This window comes from Colobus angolensis, unplaced genomic scaffold, assembly GCF_000951035.1.
Source record: "Colobus angolensis palliatus isolate OR3802 unplaced genomic scaffold, Cang.pa_1.0 Scaffold134, whole genome shotgun sequence".
Taxonomy (NCBI): domain Eukaryota; kingdom Metazoa; phylum Chordata; class Mammalia; order Primates; family Cercopithecidae; genus Colobus; species Colobus angolensis.
The window spans coordinates 4,001,795-4,023,696 of NW_012114422.1; the positions used below are offsets into that span (position 1 = coordinate 4,001,795).

Below are 21,902 nucleotides of genomic sequence, written 5' to 3' on the forward strand. Positions count from 1 at the left end.
GCCGCCGATTGCGCTGGGCTCCGAGGGCGCGCCCGGCCCCTCCCGGGCCGGACACGTGGTGCTGCAGTAGCTAGAGGCAGCTCCTAGGGCGCCTCCCACGCCCTCCCTCACCTGCGGCCTTGGAGCAACTCGACAGCGCCTGGGCGCGCCCCATCCGCCCGATTTCGCCACGGCACTCCCCGCCCCCCGCCAGCCAGAGCCCGTGTCCCTCCCTCTCCAAGGAGCTCAGCCCGGTGGGGGCAGGCTGCGGCTAGTGGCATCTCCGGCCCCCACCCTCTTTTTTGTTTGTTTGTTTTTTTTGCACTTGATCTCAGTTTGAAGTGGGTGGCGTTGGATGGAGTGACTGAGAAAAGCTGCGACATCACACATCACAGAGAGGCAAAATAGAGGAAGTTTTCCCCTAGCGATCCCTGCTTGGCCTCCGGGTCTTAAGTCAGCCTACAGCTCCGCACAACTGCCTCGCCCGAGAGCGGCGGAGATCCCTCTCATACCGGACCCCAGCCAAGCCTGTGCGGCAGGACTGACACAGCCTCTGGGTTCCGGGATCTCAAAGGCTGCGATGGATTCTACTTGGGGGGGTTGCATCAGAAAGGTCTTCAGTGGTGAGCGCAGCTCCCTCCGGCTTGGGGAAGCCAGGCTGCTATGTAGCGGGAGAACAGCCTTTTCCCCAGCGCTGCCCTGCAGCTGCCCGGCGCCAGGAAGGAGCTCAGGCACACTGCTGGGAAGAGCACTGCAATTGAACTCAGAAAAATGAGTCAAGCCAGCACTCCAATCAGTCCCTTCAGCCTGAGCGCCTTTGAAGTTTTCGTTGTTGTGTTGTCGTTGGATTTTTTTGTTTTTGTTTTTGTTTTTTCATTGTTGTTGAAACAAATCTCGTTCTGTGGCCCAGGCTGTAGTACAGTGGTGCGATCAGGGTTCACTGCAACCTCTAACTCCTGGGATCAAGGGATCATTCCGTCTAGGCCTCTCAAAGTGCTCGAATTACATGCGGGTGCCTTTTCATGCGTGGCCTACGCCTGTGGTTCTTGACCCCTCTGAACTTCAAATTTACCCTTGTTAAATTGAGAGATAATAATAGTGATACCTACCTCTAGGATAGCTGTGAGGATTAGATGAGGAAAATAAACAGCTCTATCCAGCTGATTGAACAGAACTTTCCAAAGGCAGCTAAGTCAGGTCCAGGTGATCCAGTCAATATTTGTTGATGCCTTTTACATGACAGGCAGAAAAAGCATTTGTGATGCACACAAATTTGTTCAAGAAAGCTTGAATATCTGTCCAACTGCGGACTTAGAATAGGGCATATCAGCTGGGCCAAGGGCCTTGATTTATTACAATTGCTACCCTTAAATCTTATCTGGTGATGGAATTCACTATGTATAGTGGCATATACCCTTTATTCAGAATTGGAGAATATTCCAAGCAGCAGTGCGACAGGTCAACACTCTGATCCTTAGGCAGCAGCATCCTACATGGGAGGACTGTGCTCCTCGAAAACTGAGGGTCACTGTCCCCTTTTGTCCATCCTCCAAACAACATTTCTCTGAGTCCTCAACGCTCAAGCCTAAGAATGTATGTTGTGAGTCTAGAGAGAGCCTGAAGCCAGAGGAATTGTGGAATCAATTTCCCTTCTTCCTGTAACTCCAAAAGAGAGCTTCCTCCGTAAATCTTCATGTCTTTTCAATCTACTTAGTTCTCTCAAGCAGTGAGGTTAGTAATTTTAGGATTCTTGATTTGGGAAGAGGAGGTGATTAATTTATACTTTCTACACCCACAGCTGTTTCAAACATGGACCTCAGGAAAGTGATGGTCCAGGATAATTCATACAACCTATTATTCCTAAAATTATGAGCCTGGGCTCGTATACTGTGAGATAAGAACAAACTTTTAAAGTTAATGGATGCTTCTGAGTTCCCTACTTAGAAATGAGAATTGACACTGGGGACCTAATAACAGAAACACCCTCCACTGAGTTAGCCAAGTCAGAACCTCATTGTCATTGTGGACTTTTTTCTGTCACTCACCTGACTGACACATAGCATAAACCACCAAGTGATCTCCATGCTACCCAGGTAATAACTGTCCTGAATCTGATTACTTCTGTCCACCATTTGTCTCTATTATCTTCATGTAGAGTGTAAACCACAGTCAGCCTAGATTATTGCAATAGTGGTCTCTTGCTAACTCAAGGTCTCTTGCTTTCAGCCTTGCCTCTTATTCCTTTCTCTCAAATCAGTATTTCCATTTTTCCACAAGCCTTTATGAAAAGCTAAATCAAGTCATACTTCTCCATGAAAACTCATTAATGATTTCCTGATTGTCCTCCAGGTAATATTGAAACTCCTTAATGTGGCACACAAGGCTTTCCTGATCCAGCCACCCTGTTTACCTCTGCAATCTTATTTCTTGCCACTCCTCTCTTTTATAGATACTCCCTCCCCTCCCTAGCCTGCCCCTTTGGTCCTTGCCACTTTTCTCCTACATACAATGGATACTGCTCAAACTGTAGCACTTTCAGTTCTCGGAGGTGGAGGTTTTGTGTTCTCTTTTTCCTTGAGACTGCTGCACCTGCCTCTGTCTAGAACATTTCTTGCACTACATCGCCTATCCTCCTCAACTCTTAAAGATACATTTCATTTTAGATGGCTTCTTCTAGGAAACCTCCCCTGATGATTCCAGGACACTTCTTTTTACCCCCAAGAGAGCTGTTATGATCTCCTCAGAATTCCCCATTTACTTGTTTATTTTCACCGAAGCTTGTAGGCAGTGCCTAGTACAATTCCTGTTACACGGTAGGCACTCAATACATAACTGTCAAATGAATTAGTGCCTGAACAAGTGAATTCTATAACCCCATAAGAGGCCCATCAGTGCAGGATAAAGAACATAGATACAACTTGTTTTGAAAATAATTCAGATAAAGCTGCCTCCGCAATGTATTTGTGTCTGATGATTGGGTGTGTGCCTAAAAAATCTAACATGTGTTCAGTGACAGCTTTTACTGCAGAAGTGCAGGCACTGAGAGGCTGTGCAGTAGCCTTGCTGTCGCCATAGCAACCTAGAAAAGGGAAAGGCTGATGATTTAGTGTTCAGATGCCTCTTAGCTCTGTACTTTTGGAACTTAAGCCTGTTTTCCCACTGTTCTAAAAGGCAAGTTTTACCGATGATAATATCTATGCTGCCTTAATTTCATTCAAGTGTTTTTCATGTCATTAGGATAAATGTCGTGTAACATTTGGGTTATACCATCAAAGAGATATAATCTAATACAGAATATGGTCTCCTTTCCCCTGCTTTAAAATAGTCTTATGCATAATTTTCATTTTTTTAATTAAAGACATATTTTATGATCTTATTTTATCATCTTGTGGCTTCTTTAAAAATTAATGTATTTCTGGCTTTTGGAAAATATCAGTTGCTTCAGGATTGAACCTTGAAAGATTATAAATAATATACCTGTCCAGGCCTGGCAAAGCACAGGAGAAACAGTGTATTGTAGACTGGGAAGGAAGGTAATGTCTTTATATAATTATTCCCCCAAATCCAGGATAAGTTATTTGATTGTTTAAGTGAAATTTGTAATTAAATGATTCCTACCTTTCTCATGCACACAACTTTATATTTTCGGAACTCTTTCACATATTCAATTTTATCTGAGCCTCACAAAAATCCTGTGAGCTACATGTGGCCAATCTCTGAGACCAGATAACAGAAAAAGCACAGATTTTTATTAATAGGAATCCCCCAGACTGCAGACTTCACAGAGCAGACAATAAAGTGCACTGCCGCAAAGAAAACGCCTGCACCAAACAACCCAGACACATCACGGTCCCTCACATCCACTCTTCCTCGCATCTCACCTGTGTATGCTGGGGGCTTTCTTGGGCTCAATCAGGGCTGACAAAGCACCATCTCCTAATCCTATCAGCTGTGTGAGCAAGTGCTGCCGTCTCTCTCGGTGACCTGATGTTGGGTGATCTGCACAGCAACAAGGAGCAGCTGACGTGCTTCACCACACGTCATGAAGGAAAGAAACTGCATTCTGGGGCATCGTGGGATTTTTGTGTGTGTGTGTGGTGGGGTGGGGTGGATACTCATATTTTTCTTACCAGGGAGAGAGCTGCCTGTTTTACCATAAGAGCATGTGTGAGTGATCAATCCTCCTCCCCTTTTTTTTTTTTTTTTGGAGACGGAGTCTCGCTCTGTCGCCCAGGCTGGAGTGCAGTGCAGTGCGATCTCAGCTTAGTGCAACCTCCGCCTCCTGGGTTCAAGCGATTCCCCTGCCTTAACCTCCTGAGTAGCCGGGACTACAGGCGCGTGCCACCACATCAGATAATTTTTGTTATTTTTAGTAGAGATGGGGAGTTTCACCATGTTGGTCAGGGTGGTCTCCAACTCCTGACCTTGTGATCCACCCACCTCGGCCTCCCAAAGTGCTGGGATTACAGGTGTGAGCCACCGCACCTAGTCCAACCCTCCTCTTAATGTATGTGTGTTATTGTTATGATATGGTTGAGGTACTTTGATGTTGTAGAACTGAAATGACTAGAATTGCACAGGATCACTCCCCCAGAAGGGGACCTAGAGGGTGCTTGGGGCAGAGAGGGTAGTGGGTAACCTGAGGCAGGGCATGCTTGAACATTCATGTATTGGGCTCAGAGTATGTCAATTATCTCTGCCTGAAAAACGAGTGTTCAGTCAGAGTGTTCTCTCAGTGAAGAACAGAAATTAAGGGCAGGTCTAGGGGAAGAGGCAGAGGGGGCTTGGAACGCTGAAGAATGGTAAGGGTCTAATCCTCTGCTTGCCTTATGGGGTAGCAGACATGAGAGAGCCTCCCCCAAAATGGCTTTTTGTTTGTGGCCTTTGGTTCATCTTTGAAAATAGGGAAGGATACTCATCAAAAACACAGGCATGGTGACTGCATTAAACAAAATGGGGACACATGGTTGGACAAGTAGGTGTATACTTATTAGGACAATGAATCAGAATGACTGAAACTAAGAGGCTCTGGAAAGTATGTGTATAAAGGTTGCCATCTAAGTAGGGGAAACTGAGACTTGACATTTACCTAGTGAAATGCTTCATATGATTGGACAATTTGTTGGTATCGCAGATGTACAGAAAAGGCAAAGTTATCTGTAAGACATGAAAAGGAAAGCCTAAATCCAGTAGTTGAATTCTAGGGCTAATAGAGAAGTACCTTCCTTCCCCAAGAAACTAGAAGGTGTGGGAAAAGCAGCTGAAAGTTGCCTGAACCCAGCAGGGTGGCTATAGAGAGAGGATGCTTCTCAGACATGCCAACCACAGAGCAGATACACAGGCTGGAGGCTCTGAGGGGTTCACCCAGCATCCGTAGCAGTCTAGGCTTAGAAAAAAAATTGTAATCTGGGTTCCCAGAAAGCAGATCAATGGTAGATTTGAGTTACATTAAAAAGTGTGTTCTCCATAATATACTTTATTTCCATGATTTTTTATTTTTTTGCTTCCACTTTCTAGTAAACATCTTAAAAAATAACTTTGTCTTTATTTCTACTAAGAAAATGAGAGCAGGAGCAAAAGAGGAAGATTGTGAGTGTCTCTTCTCAAAGAGCAAGAACACTACTGCCAAATGGAGCCCAGTGCCCCCAGAGGCCAACCAACTACAGCAGGGAATGGTTGGGCTGTTGGTGTGGGGGTCACTTGTGCAGTTGTAGAGCTGAGGATAGTTTTGATTGCTGCTTTATTCCCACTCCGTAGGTTATTCCTGTGAACCACTTTTCTTTACACTTGAGATCTTGTGACCTTGTGAGTAATGCTAGCCTTTGCTGTGTACTCCCAGCTCCGCTCTAATCCACTGCAGAAGAATTTGTAGGAAAATAAATCTAGAATTTGGGAATGTGGCCTATGTAGTTTCATCTGCCCATGTGTCCTCTTTAGCTACTTCTGCTAATCAAGAGAAAAAATATGCCTTTTTGAAATGATAACTATTTTTTTCTTAAAAAAACAACTAAACCATGTTATCAAAATTTTAGAAAAGAAAAAGAATACTCATTATCTCATTGCCTTAACATCAATTATCCATATTCCTTCTGTTAGCAGTTTCATGTATTTACTTTCAGGCTTATCTACTGTGCATCAAAACCAGCATGTTAAAATAAGAATGAAATTCTAAGTGACATATGGTGAGTGAAGTTACTACTCCCCTCTGTCTTTTCTCTGATTATCAGGGACTGATCTGAGATACAGGGATCTCTGGCCTTCTTATCACCACTGACAAACAGCTGAGGCTGCTGCAGGAAGCCTGGACGTTTCAGGATAACTTCCCAGATATCTGGTCCTGATGGAGACTGGACCCATCTGAAGCTTCAGAAAAAGTTGCTGGTGGGGAATTAGCAAAGCTAAGGCTGGAGAAACGACCTTAACTCAGAGACTGGTAGAAAAGCACTTGTGTCCCTTTCTAATCAGAAGCCCAGCTACTAGCTTGCCATAATGTGAAGCTAATTCAGGGAAGCACAGGAAAGTGAAATGAGTTTTCCAAGTCTGGAAAAAGATCTGCGATGAGAAAATGTAGTTTAATAAAGAACATGAATTCTTTAGTCTCATAGGCCTGTAGTTGAGACTTTTTTTTTTTTTTTTTCCTCTGACAGTGCTACTCCAGGTAAGTTATTTAACCCCTCCTGGACTCAACATTCAGGACTCAACATTCTAGGACTCAACATTCAGTATGTGCACATTAGTTAAAAAGGAAAGAAGAACCAGTTGCACTAGTTAATGTCTTTGGGCAAATTAACTTTTCTGTGCCTCATTTTCACACCTAGACAATAAACTTAGTAGTAACAGTTCATAATGCGGTTATAGGGATTAGACAAGAACACATGCAAAGCCTAGCATTTATATCTGGCACATGGTTAGAGCTTAATAGATATCCTCTGTCCCTCAGGATCAAACAACTCCAGCCACCATTGCTGCTTCCTGCTTGCTTGTTTCACACTCGCCTCATCCTAAAAACTTTCATCTTAATTTTTATTAAAGGGAAGCAATAAGTTTTCTCTCGATGACTTATGGCATATAAAGAAGGACACTGAATTTCTCATTAGAAAAGATATTGCCAGGACTTTTCCTCCAGAAGGCAGAGTAGAAGACATGATGAATGTACCGACACCTATCACTCATTCATTCATTCATTCATTCATCCATCACTTCTTACTTCATTCCTATTCTGAGCCATGCACTGCCTCAGCCACTGGTTCCAGAGTATTCAAAGATGAACAATGATTTCTGCCCCAAGTGTCCCAAGGCCTAATAGAGATATGGGCATGACCATCAGCTGGTAAACTATTCAGTGTGTTTGCATGAGATCTGGATACCCAGAGGGCTTGCCAGTATCTAAATTAGACTGGGGTCTGAGATGTTCAGGGGTGAGTTTTAAGATGAATTTTGAAGCATTGAATACATTCTATTATAATCTGGTTTCTTCAGAGTTCCTTTCTCTTTATTGTTCCTCTCCTCTCTTCCTCCTCCTCTTCTTCTTTTTTCTCCTCCCCCTCTTTCTTTTTCTTCTCTCTCTCTCCCTTTTTTTCCCCCTACTTTGAGATTCTTCTGCCACAACCCAAGCCCCAAGGATTGATGCAGAGGAAAACAGCTTTTGGGCTTCCCCTTGAGTCTTTACTGCCTGGGTGTAACCTTCTAGAAGAAAGGGCTTTTTCTCAAATCTTGATCACCTAGGACAGCATCAAGACAATACCTGGTGTTTTGTTAATTAGCAATAGTTGACATTTTAAGAACACCATGTTATACTGCCACCTATGGGTTTGTTCATGAAATTTTCTTTTGACAGGTAAAGTCTCGGCCTGAAACGTAGTAAGGGTTAATCTCAGGGCTATTTCAGAAAACTTTCAAAATATATGGCTATACAAAACTGGATGTCAATAAACAGAATATTATTTAGTGGGTATGAAATAATGAGCAGGTGCTTTGATAGACAATAGTTCCAAACTCCTTTCTTCTCTTTACCTGCTGAACCACTTTAGGCAAGCTAGGTAACATCTCTGTATCTTGGTATTTTTATTAGTAAAATACATGCGTGGTTCTACTTCATAGGTCTATTTTGAGGATTAAATTCTATAACACTCGTAATAAGCCCAGCATAGTCTCTTGTACAAACTGGGGATTTAACAATAGATTTCTTGCTCTCCTTTCTTCTGCACTTCCTCAATTCACAATGACCCAGAGGAAAATAAACTACATAATTCCATTTCAGCCGAACAGTCAGGTAAATCCTTCCAAAACAATAATGATAAATGATATTCACATGGTCACTATATTATCTATTCCTAGGCATCTATTTTATTTTTTTAAATAATAAACTATATTTTGAGCAGTTTTAGGTTTACAAAAAAATTAAACAAAAGTTAGAGAGAGTTCCTATATACCCCCTTACTGAGATCTATCCCAGTCTGCCTGATTAGTTAGGTATGATTATACTCTGGCTTTTGAAGAGGTGTAAATAAGTGCCCATCAAATGGACCTATATCTCCCATCTTCCCCTACCCTTTGCCTGCCTACTACCTTTGGATTTGCCTCCAAGGTCTTCTCTGTCTCCCATGGTGGATTCAATGCCAAGACTCCTATAAGTTTCCCAAAAGTCTTAACAGCACTGCCTCTCCTATGACCTGAAGCTGAGCACAGTGGGAAAACCCCACAACCCTGTGAATGAATGACGCTGCATGTTCCTGCTTTTCACCCGCAGGAGGCCTCAGTGCTGCCTGGCAATCATTTTGGGCTTCTAGTGAGTGTTCTCTCCTATTCTCCACAATGTCTATTTTAAATCTCCTCCATACTTCAAACCTACCAGCCTACCACCCCTGCCCTCGTGTTGTACAGATGGCCATTTCTCCCGATTGACAGACAAAAATAGGAGGTATTAAGAGAACTCTCTCAATCTCCTGCCTCCAAACCTGTAAATTCACCTGCCTCCACCCCACCCTTCCCATTTCTGGTTCTTTAGGATGGAAGTTGTGTTTCTTCCTATACAAGGAAAATTCATTTACTTGAGCTCTGGATCCCATTCTTTCCCACCTCTTAAGGCCTATTATCCTATCAGTGAGTCCCTCATAGGATTATTGAGAGTATCAGAGGAGTTAATAACCACAAAGAACATGGAAGAGCACCCTGTACACACTAAGCACTCAATGAATATTAACTATTTTTTGACAACTTTAATCCATTTTTTCTACTGGACATTTCATATATGCATTTAAACATGCCAAAAACTTTCCCAGTGAAATAAATGATGCGCCAAAGTTCTCATATATTTCTAGTACAACCTGATTTCTTATCCCCATTCATCACCAAACATCTGAAAAAGTTACTTATCTACAGTATACGTCTCACACCTCCCTGCTCCTTGAACCAGTTCACTCCACTCATGTACCCACTACTCTACCAAATAGCTCTTGCCCAAAGTCACAAATTCTTCCATTTGGTTTAATCTGATGGCTAGTTTTGATCTTAATCTTGCCTTCTCCTCAGACTTTGGCATAGTGAAATACTCCCACATTTTTGAAAAGCATTTTTGCCCTCCTGATCTTCCCCTACTTCTTGGAATCTTTTCAGCTAGTTTCTTAAATGTTGCTTTTACTCACTTTCAAGCACTCACCCTTTTATTCTTTCATCCATCCTTCCCTCCTGGGGTAATATCTTTCTTTCCAATTGCTTCAATTGCTATTTATAGGCAGAAATTATATAAGTGCATATCTCTATTCCATGATTATCCCATAGTGTATTTGGATATCTCAACTTTTATATCTCACAGTGTCCATAAGCTCACTACATTCCAAATTGAATTCATTGTACTTCCTCTAAAAGCTGATTTTACTTCTGTGTTCCCTGAGTTGATAAATGATATCATCATGAAGACCCTGACACCTGGGTGACATTTTTAACTTTTCTGTCTCCCCTTAACCATTACAACTAATTGGAACCGAAGTCCTATCTGTTCTACTTCCTGATTATCTTTAAAATGTGTTCATTTATCTACCACCTCTTCCTGTCTAGATTTCTAACCTACCCCCCAGACTTGTCCTGTTCAGTTCATTTTCGAACAGTGGCCACAATGTTCTTTTTAAAGTGCAGATCTGATCATTCCTTCCCCAACCCATCTCCCTAGCCCCAAATGAAATCTTTCAATGCTCACTACCGGTCTCAAGATAAACTTCGTCCACTAATGCTTAGCTTACAAGATCCCTCATGATTTAATCCTTGTATTCCACCTTTGACCTTCACAAATGTTCCCTCTACCTTGAACACACCTCCCAATCTTCAACTTCCATCTCCCAGCACCGTCTAGTTCCTTTTGCCTTTCGGGTATATTCACTGGATAATTAGATTTGTCAGTCATGGAATTTGCTCCTGTCTTGAGTGTGAAATAGGATAAAATGATTTTTGGCTTTGAAAACACTTTTTGGGGAACCATATGGGTGTATTGTATAATGGAAAGATAAAGTTACATTAAAGCTATGATGAACATAGAAGCTGTGTTTGCTTTTGGGCTTGTAACATGAGTTGAATAGCAATTCAAAAGAATTTTTAAGTGACCAAGTGAAATAATGACTTCCAAATTGGTATAACTTGAAAAGCTTCTGCCAAAGAAAATACATACATTTCATCCTATGTATTATAAAATATTAATCTTAGCTTCATTATTTTAATGGACTCATTTCTCTTGAGTGAGAATTCAAAGAATACTCTTTGAAAAAGTATCCCCATGATTCCTTGCTATAGTTTTTCCTCCTGCTTTCTTCTATCACTTATTTGACTTTTAGTATTAAAATAGAAAACAATTCTAAGTAAGAATTTATTTTACAAAGGACACTGTCATTTATATTTTCACATATTCATATAGTTGCATTGCTATATTTTTCTTGTTATAAAAAACTCAGGATAATGTGTAGTTTTGAATTTATATATGATCTAGGCCAGGTGTAGTGGCTCACTCCTGTAATCCAGAGGCTGAGGTGGGTAGATCATTTGAGGTCAGGAGTTTGAGACCAGCCTGGCCAACACGGGGAAACCCCATCTCTACTAAAAATATAAAATATCAGCCAGGCGTGGTGGCACATGCCTGTAATCTCAGCTGCTCTGGAGGCTGAGGCAGGATAATTGCTTGAACCCGGGAAGCAGAGGTTGCAGTGAGCTGAGATCATGCCACTGCACTCCAGACTGGGCAACAGAGCCAGACTCCATCTCAAAAAAAAAAAATTATACACCATCTAGGTAGACCTAGTTTTAAACTTGAAAATGGTTACTTTGGCAAGAGAGTATTAGAAAACTTCATACTGCAAACCTGCTTTAAATATACTTTGAGTGTAGCCAATTTCCTAATGCTTGAGACACTAAGTATAGAACTGTAAGTTTGTTAAAACCAATGTGCTTATATCTCCCTTAGTGAACACCTGGAATTTGTGCATATATTTTTTTCTGCCTACACTAATGTCAGCAGTCCTCTCCGCAGAGTTCTAAATTCAGAAATATCTCTATAGGAATAGAAATGTTGAGTATAGGGAATAGATATAGAATTAAGAAACTTCTGTTTGTCATTTTTGTCTTTTGATTATGTAATGTATATCTGAAAATATTATCTTAAAATGTGAAGATTATTCATAGCTGAAAATCAGGAAATGAAGTAAGCAATAATTGGGCAGGTTTCCTAATGCTCATTTAAGAATTGCCTTAGAGACTTACACTTTTACTAATTGTAAATCCTACCCCTTGAATTCCAGGCTTTTTATACATAAGTGATGCTATTTATTCAACAAATATTAATTGAACCCTTGCTGTATACCAAGAACTCTGGTGAATGTTGGGAGACATTTAAATAGTTTGCTTTGGCAGTACAGATAGGTGTGATGTCTTATTTTGGAATAAGCAGTGTTTGAACTGCTATACGGCCATGGAAAATAAAGGCAGAATAATGAGCTTCACCCAAATACTGTTATTAATTTTAAATAATAAAATAAAATATTATTTTAACACTTAAGGTAAACCCATGACTCATTTAATATTAATATAGAGAAATTATATTTCTAGCTTTAAACCATATTTTAATATAAACTAAGAATAAAAACACATAAAGACATGACAAAAGAATCCTATTTATTAATATAGGACAAGATACAGGTGTATCTTTTTCTTTCTAATTAAGAAATATGATTAAATGAAAATTAAGCATCTCTTTTTTTCTCCCTTGGTTGAATCATTTGAATCTTTTCCACAGAGTACCGCTGTTTTTATAAACATTGAAAACTTAGTAGACATACAAAATTTTCTTAGTGGTAGAAAATGTACTTATTTCTTCACTATTTTGCCACAGTGGCTCTATTATTGCACTTTATTATTGACCAGTCACTGTCCCATAATTTAAAAATATAGCAAAAATCATTTACAGAGGTGGTTTGAGCAGAAAATTCTAAGATTTTTTTCCTTTCCTTTTAAATCAGAAAGAATATGACACTCCTTTAACACCAAGGTTTTCTGGTAGTCTTTTGCCCAAAGGAAATTTGTTTGTTCTAGAGAGCTTTAATTTAAAAAGGCTGACAGCAGGTCGGTAGTTATATACTTTTGGCATTGGGCCTTCCATATAAATGCACATTAGATATTCAACTCCTGTCTTAAGCATTCTATTCCTGTAACCTGACTTCATCCTTTTCTTTCCACTGTTGCCACTGAAACTGGAAATGACTGCAGAACACAAATCATAGGATAAATCTTTGGGAATTTGCTGCCAAACTTCTTGCCTAGAGAGCTGTGTGAGGCTTTTCAATCTGAAACCTTTGAGCAATCCCCTTCTGTAGCCAACTGGGAAGCATCCACATGTTTTAATTGCAGCAGTCCTTCAAAGGGTTTAATAAACATTTCATGTTCTTTGCCTCCATATTTTTCTAAGGGTGTTCATTTGTTGGCCATATATTTGTACTCAATAATTTCAAACACTGGGATGCATCTTCTTTATGGAGATGCTCAAATGTGATGCACATGGTTTGATTAGCATTAGCATAAATGGACTCTTTCCCTAAAATGTTTATCACAATACTGTCCTCCAATTAGTCTGATCCTACTGAAAGACACTACCTGTGGGTTTGTTCTTCATTCACCAGTAAGCTACTAAGTGCACCATACAACATCCCTTCCTAGATCCTCTTGAAGGTGCTGTAGCAAATCACATTGTCCTTCCGGAAGACAGTGCCAGATCTAATATCTTAACTAAGAGTAGGATGGGTAGGACAAGTTTTAGGCTAATTAAGCATGCTCAGGAGGCTCTGGATTCTCACTTTTAGGTCTTTTGTGATTTTCTCACTGACCTTACTTTTAAGTTGAGGCACTAATATATATAAAGGAGGGTTTTGCCTGTCCTGTTTTTCTGCTATAACGAATGCATTCCATCTGCTTCCTTTGGTGGTGTTAAAGTTTCTTCTACAAACTTCTCAATTCACGAAGACAAACTGGGGATGTTCAATATAAGTTATAAGGAGAAATGAGTGTGGCAAATATGTAAACAAAGCCAGTGTTTTAAATATGTTTAAACGTGTTCACAGGTGGTAGCTCTTGAAATGACTAAGACAAGGTATGTGAATTAAGGACCTTCCCTGCTTGAGTAGGTCAGAAGCATCTCTCTTCATTTAGATATTGGGGCCAATGCTTTCATTCATTAAGTCAATATACTTGCTATTTACATCCACTCTACGCTTGAGACTGTATTAAGAATTATATTCATGGCCGGGCATGTTGGCTCACGCCTGTAATCCCAGCACTTTGGAGGGAAAGGTGGGCAGATCACCTGAGGTCAGGAGTCTGAGTCTAGTCTGGCCAACAGGATGAAACCCCATCTCCATGAAAAATACAAAAATTAGCTGGGCGTGGTGGCAAGCGCCTGTAATCCCAGCTACCTGGGAGGCTGAGGCAGGAGAATCGCTTGAACTGGAGAGGTGGAGATTGCAGTGAGCAGAGATTGTGCCACACTGCATTCCGGCCTGGGAGACAGAGCGAGATTCTGTCTCAAAAAAATAAAATAAAATAAAATAAAATAAAACCTTCTGCATTCACCTGCTTGGCCTCTTTGAAACTCAATAATTAAACATTTTTAAAAGTGATATCACTCACATATAACTTATATATCATTTCAAGGATATTAGCATTTGTGGTTTTGGACTCTTGTGTTTTCCAAAAACGATGAAAAAGAACTGGGCTTGCTGAACAGTGGTCATTAGAACTGTGTGATGATTTTTCCAGTAATGTGGCTCAGCTTACATTTACTTTCAGAAAGACAGTCTTGCTCCAATTTCTTTCCAAAGGGAATTTCTAGTTTAGCCAATGTATAGGCAATATCAAACAATTTGACAATCTGATGCTTCTTCTTGGCCTCAGCAACTACAACACTTCTTTTTTTTTTTTTTTTTTTTTTTTTTTTTTTTTGAGACGGAGTCTCGCTCTGTCGCCCAGGCTGGAGTGCAGTGGCCAGATCTCAGCTCACTGCAAGCTCCGCCTCCTGGGTTTACGCCATTCTCCTGCCTCAGCCTCCTGAGTAGCTGGTGGCGCCCGCCACCTCGCCCGGCTAGTTTTTTGTATTTTTAGTAGAGACGGGGTTTCACCGTGTTAGCCAGGATGGTCTCGAACTCCTGACCTCATGATCCACCCGTCTCGGCCTCCCAAAGTGCTGGGATTACAGGCTTGAGCCACCGCGCCTGGCCAAAACTTCTATTCATGATGATCGAAGTTCTCCAATGTTGCAGGGGTAGGGATTTTTCAAAGCTGATGGCTTTTTGTTGCATTTCACTGCCTAAATGTTTATTTACATTGTTCATTTTTAATGAGAAGCCCATGATGCCATTGACAAAAGCATTATATTTCACATTGGTCCAATTTGAAGTTTTTCTTTTGTACATAGAGAACAGTACATTTTACTCACCACAACTCCATCACCACGTTCATAAGAGCTCTTCAGTTCTGCCTGCCATTTAAAACTCTCCCACACTAAGAACAATTCAGTTGTTTCCTTCTACTACTGTTTTTCCACTTAGTCTTTTTGTGTGCCTTTCCCCCCAAATCTTATAGGTCTTTTGCAGTTTTCTGTAAGTAGGTACACTTTAATGAACTGAGTATTAGTAGGGGAAAATATATATTTACTATTATTAATTAGTTTTAGAAATAGAAGTGGATATTTTTGTAAAATTGTTGCTTAAGGCAGTTTTTAAAATTTACTGGCCAGATCCTAAGTAAATTTATTATGTGTAAATATAAATGTTTCTAGAAAAGAACAAAAATATTTGCCTTCCTATCAACCTTAATATTTATGAGTCAAGCAGCCAATTAGCCAAATAGCACTAATGAAATGAATCTAAAATGTTTCTAATTTTGAGCCATCTTCTGACAGTGTTTATTTAGCTTAATTTATTTTAATAGCAAATATCTAGAAAGACATCTTTCCACACTGATTTCAAGTTTAAAATAAAACTAGAACCATAGTTTTTGTTTACAAATCAAAAGCAAAAGTCCTTTTACTTGTTAACCTAGGAAGGAAGTTGGCTCACAGCAGCTGGTAAGTTCTTTAAATTGTTTACATTTCTAGTTTTAATCAATAACTTCCATCAGTACTATGCTGACAAGTTACAAGTCATTTTAACATTTATTTCACTATTTATACATAGTGGAGAGTTGAGTTTAAACTTTTGAACTGCGTATTTAACTACGCTAGTATTGTGTCTTATCTCAAATAATAAAAATTGGAGTTCATGACTGTTGTCTGATATCTCAATATTCACACTGGCCATTTTTCAAAGCTAAGGTTTATTTTCTATGGCTCACATGAGAATATATTTCGAAGTGTAGTGTAGCTAGCCTGCCTAACTGTTTACCAGATTACTATCTATCCAAACATAGGGAAACCTTTAATTCAGGCTAAGGAAAAGAATAAAGTGGTTAACAAGAAAATATGGGAGCTGAAAGAAGTAAAAGGCAATATCCTAAATAAAAAAACAAACACATCTATTAATTAATACTATTTTCTACTCATTTTACAATGATAAACAAATATTTTTGACATTTCTCTTTGACTTTACTGTCTACATTATTTCACACTAAGCAAATATTTACTGGGTGTTTATTCTGACTCTGATACCTTTTTTACTTATGACAAATAAAAATGAGGTCCTTATTCCACAGTGAGTGGAGCTGGAAAATACACGAATCGCTGAGTATTATCCAAAAAGATTTTGGAAACATGAATTTGTCCACAAATTTCTTAGTATTTCTCTGGAAATACTAAGAAATTCTCAGTATCATACCCAATAATTATAAGATAATCAGGAGAAGGTTGAGATTAGAGTGATTAAAAGGAGCAAGGAAAACTAAAATGACCAAAAAGAAGCGAGGATGTTTCCTGAGAAGTCTAAAATTGTAAGGATTCAAATCTGGAAAGGCAAAGGCTGAATAGATTTTGGACAGAAGTGTGTGCACCATACAGTGTGTAAACACAGTTATATCACACTTGCCCACTCAGCAAATGCTGGAATATGAGCATGAGAGAGTGCCTTTTTACTCCTGAGGAACTTAAGATGAAGTCTGTGGTCTCCAAAGCGCAGAGAAGCTCCCTATCAGGGTGGAGAGCAGTTAAAGAAACTATTGGGCATGGAAAAGAAATGCTAGAGTTGCACTTCGTAAATAAAAAATAAATATGAGGTTTAATACATAGAATGATACCTGTAATCTCATTTAACTTCTAACTGGAGGTACCTAGTGTCATCTATGCAAATGCAATGAGAATGAGAGATCCATTCTTCAGGCTTAGACAGGGATGCCCCTCTTTCATTCACAGGGTATTGTAGCAGAGCACAGTTTGCATGTGCCTGGACCATACAGAACAGTTTTAACTCAACAAAATGGAGAAATGACTTTGAAAAGTACTCAGCAAAGGAAATGCAGATTGAAGTTAATGCCAATAGTGCAAGAAGAAGCAAACCAGAAAATTATGGAGCTGCCTCTTTTCCCAGTATGAACTCTTCATCAGCAACATTATCAAGTAGAAACAATGGAGAATAAGCCACAGATATTAAATATTAAGAGTGTGTGCTCAACAATTCTGTTATTATAGATATGTGTGATCAAAAAAGTTGGTAGAGCACCGGTCTAGGGTCACATAACATGAAACATCAATATGCATGTTTACCAACTTTATTACCTTCAAGAAATATTTAAAATTGACATCTTCAGTACCTCTGTTAGGTTCTCTTTCCTTCTGTGCTTTTAACTTCTCTCTCATGCTTACTGTGAAATTTAGATCTCCAGCTTGTCCAAGCTGAAGTCTTTTATCTTCAAGTCTCACCTGGACGCTGTTGTCCCAAACCCAAACTATATTTCAAATTATATGTCATTTTTAAAAATTCTCCCCCAATTAGCTCATCATCCCAAATGTATCTATGTTACCATTATTCCTTTAGGAAGTGAGACAGAGAATAACATAGAAGTTAAGACCATTGGATCTAGGCTGCCTAAATTAAAATTTCTGCTCAGCTGTAACTTTGGAAAATTTACATTTCCTCCATGAATTTTAGCTTTCTTATAAAATGGGGGAACTATTGCTACTTACATCAATAAATGCATCTTGAAACTTGGGAAAATCCAGTAAAAGCACACAAAACACTGCACAGAGCAAACTGGCTACTGTTACTTTTTCATCAGCGCTCAAAACCCTGGGGTCATTTTTGACTATCTCATCCATACTTTTTTACCTGCTGTTTCCAGTAAGTCACCAGGTCCTGTCTGCTCCTCTCAAGAACTACTCTTGGTCTAGTCCCACGGCCACTGGTCTCGTCCCATGGCCACCGCCCACTCATCTTTCCAACGCAGGCTAAAGCCAAGAATCTCTGACACAGTCTTCTCTCTACAGACTCTCCCAGACTCTAACCTGTTTCCACATTGGACTATATCAATCTAATTTTAGTATAGGATTTATCCTGTAGACCCTCTCCTCAAAATTTTTCTTGGGTTCTCTAGTATCTATCAGGACATAATGTAAACCATGCCTTGGGCTTCAATAGCTTTTCAAAATTGGCTTTCTTTTACAAGTTTTCTTGGTTATTCCAGCTTGCCTTCTGTTCCACTTTTCTGAACTCGAGTACAGATTCCACAAAATTTAGCATTCACTTTCCATTTATTTTCAAATTATATGTTTGTCTTTTATTCCCAACCAGATCAAGATCCTGAAGGTAAAGAAAATATACATCTCACTTTCTTTTTGTTCTCCCTAAGACCTGGCCCCAAACACAGTAAACAAATTGTAGATGCACACTGTTGATTAAGACATTGTATGATGTCACAAAGTCACGAATGATATTTAAGTGTGTCATTAAGAGAAACCTGCATCCTAAGATATACTCTTGATTTTTGAGGTGGAAATCAAGAAGATAGCTACTTCTTTCTTTAACATGATGTTTAGTTTAATGCCACTGTCAGAGATTCCACAAATATTGAGTGAATTATATCAAGCACAAGAAATATAAAGAGACATAAAACATCTCTTATGTGTGTGCAAGGGTCAGTTTAATAAAAATACAGATAGATAGATAGATAGATAAATAAATAGATACCAATAGAATAAAGGCTGTAGTAGGACTGATTTTGATCAGGACAATAAAAGATATAATGGGTCAATACAAGATAGTTTCTGGGTCAGAATTCACATCATATTTCCTAGGTAATATCTTTCATTTTTATCTCATCACTTGCATAAATATTCCAATTTTGGTTTGTCAGTGCAGTGTGTATAATGATAATGAATCAATTAGGCTTTGGAAACTGGTCGGTAAGTGTATATTTTTGAAAAAATAAATTATAGTTAACATACAACCATGCCAATATTTGATAGAAGTGGGCAATTTTTGTTTCACAATGAAAATATTTCTGGTGGTACTTCATTATTTCTTTTAGTCTTTCCTTGCTCTTAGTACATTTTTTAAAATGTTAAGTTCTCTTTTTTTTATTTGCTCATTTTCTAATAATCTGTTCGACCCTGACATGTACTTTACAGTGATTTTCTCCTTTTGCCAGCAAAAAACATGTCAATGGTACTTTTTGGCTTTGCTTATTGTTTCGGATGCTATTTCATACTAAACAGGTTGCAGGTTGTCCTATACTTCTGATTTAAAATTTAAATCGGTGTTAAAATTTATTTAAAAGTATTGTGCAACAGTAAGAACCATAGGTTCAGCTTACTGTGTATGTCCAATTAGTGTTGCTATTACTATTAGCAGGACTAATACAAATGTGGTATGATCATTTGATATATTAAGCTAAATAAATAGATAATGACTAATTTTGCACAATGCTAATTATGATAGTTTCTGGCTTCAATAAATCACATACAATACATTTAGGAAAGAAGAAAAAATTTGGAAAGTTTAAGTAAGTGAATAAGATTTATATAATGGCTCCAATAGAGAGGGGAAAAGGTCACAAAAGAAGTATTTACTGATTAATGACCTATGACATGGTTTCTCAAAGTGCATTGCCAGAAACTCAGTCCTGTAACATGCTTGGAGAAACAAATGTGCTCCATTATGTGGGGGAGGGTGTAGGTCGTTTTATGAGGTGGGGAAGAACGAGCCTGGGATATATAGAAGAATGAGAGTGTTTTTAAATGAATGAACACACAAATATATAAATGAAACATAAACAACAACAAGAAAAGACTAGGAAATGCTCTATACCATATGGCTCAATCCAGATGAAGCTATTAACGGCCCTAAGAAATCCTCCAGTAAAGTCACCAACTTGACTACATTTAACTCAGTATTTATCTAACTCATTTAACCACAAAGCTATTTTTTTTTTCCTCAGAAAGTGAAACACCTGGCAGTTCCAGTGTTAGAAGAAACACACTTAGAGAAAAGCAGGTATTGATTAAGTACCAAAGAGATTAGAAGAGGGAGAGTCCACTTGCAATTGAGAAAAACCATTCTGAAGAAGGACAAATTCGAGTGAGACCTTGAAGCCTGAAGGAAGATGAGCAGGTGAGGCATCCCAAACAGGGAACACTGTGATCAAAAGCACAGAAAAGAGACTACTGGGTGTTGGGAGGAATGGTTTGGAAGAACCTGCTATGGAAGTAGAAGGTTCCTGGGGGGCAGAAGAACCATTTCTGATAATAAAACCGTCCTTCTGAGGAAGCAGAAGGTTCCTATAGGGCATAAATGGGGAAATGGGGCTTTAACACTGTGAAATCCATGCCACCAGTGAAGTGATTAGCAAATGATATGTTCTAATTTCCCTTCATCGATATCCTTTTTTAAATGCTTATTTGATCAGGAAAGTTATTGGTTAATTAACACTTGAATGGTCTAGGCCAATGCTGTCCAACAGAAATATAATGAACCAATTATAAGTCTATAATATAATATACAATGCACTTTTAAACTGCCTACCAGTAACATCAAAAAAGTAAAAAGCAACAAGTAAAATTAATTTAACAATGTATTTTATTTAACATATTCAAAATATTATTTCAGTATGTAATCAATATAAAAATTAAAATTAGTTGACTTTTTTCGGCCAAGCCTTCAACCTCCAGTTTGTATGTTACACTTACAACACATCTCAGTTTAGGCTAGCCATATTTCAAGTGCTTGATGACCGTATGCCTTGTACTACCATACTGGACAGCAAAGGTCTACCAGTTAGCATATATCAACCGGGTAAAGCAGAGTCGATTTGGGTAGTTTTCTGATAGTTTTCACCATGATCAAAAGTTTTATTGTTTAAAATTAAATGGGTAAGGCATACCTGCTTGGCCAGTTTCTGAAATTTATGTTTCGATTTTTTTGGTTGGATTAAAAATAGGCAAATTATAGGGTAAAAGTGAAAAGCTTCACTTTTGACTTCAAATCAGCTAATTAATGTAAATGAAGAATGACCATGAAGCTCTCTTTAGCCTATTAATGAGTTAATGGTCACTGCATTTGTGACACTGAAACAAGAAGCCTCTCTTGCAGATTCCAGTTGACTGGTAACCATGTACATGTTCTAAGAAACTATTTTTTAGATTTTTAAAAATTTAAATGATTCCTCCTGCTGGTGCAGTCTCTTCACACTTCATCACATTTCTAAATAAGCAATCATGTAACAAGTGAAGATTTCATGTCCTGAAGGCATTATACCAATACTTACCAAATGCTTCTATTTAAAATACAAAGCAGTTTTATTCACACTTCCCATTTTTGAATCCACTAAGGCCATTTTGGGAGAGGAGAAACTAGAAGCCTGCTGTTCAGTTTTTGTTTTCTACAACTTTTCTTTACTGAGAGCTTGCACGTTTCTTGTTAAGTTTCCAAAGCATATTTAATACACATTAGAATCTGAGTAAATATGGCACATTCTGTAAATGGATGCTCTGGAAAATTGCTGCTTTCAGATGGAGAAGAACACCATGGCAATTGCTGTGCTTCTGAATCGGGAGCTCTACTTGACCAATGTGGATGTGGATTATGAACGGAAAATATCCAACGACACAACATATTCTTTGAAAGTTCATGGCTTTATTCCTGAGTTTCTGAACCTGGACACTATTAACTTATTGGGCTGGACAATTCTTGTAGTAGGGGCTGTCCTTTGCTTTGTAGGATGTTTAGCAGCTTCTCCAGCCTCCACTCACTCACTAGATGACAGTAGCAGCTCCCCCTACCCCTGACCCAGGTCATTACAAATAAAAAATGTCTCCAGACATTGCCAGACATCTCCTAGGAGACAAGATCATCCTCAATTGAGAACCACTGCTCATGCCTGTAATCCCAGAACTTTGGGAGGCCGAGTGGGGAGATCACTTGAGGTCAGGAGTTTGAGACCAACCTGGCCAACATGGTGAAACCCTGTCTCTACTA

At 39.1% G+C, this 21,902-nt stretch overlaps 1 protein-coding gene across 1 annotated transcript in view; it reads right to left on the reverse strand.

The window, feature by feature from the left end:
* The window catches only part of LOC105506286, a 72,537-nt gene that overhangs the window by 26,341 nt on the left and 24,294 nt on the right, over positions 1–21,902 (reverse strand). The window lies entirely within an intron of this gene.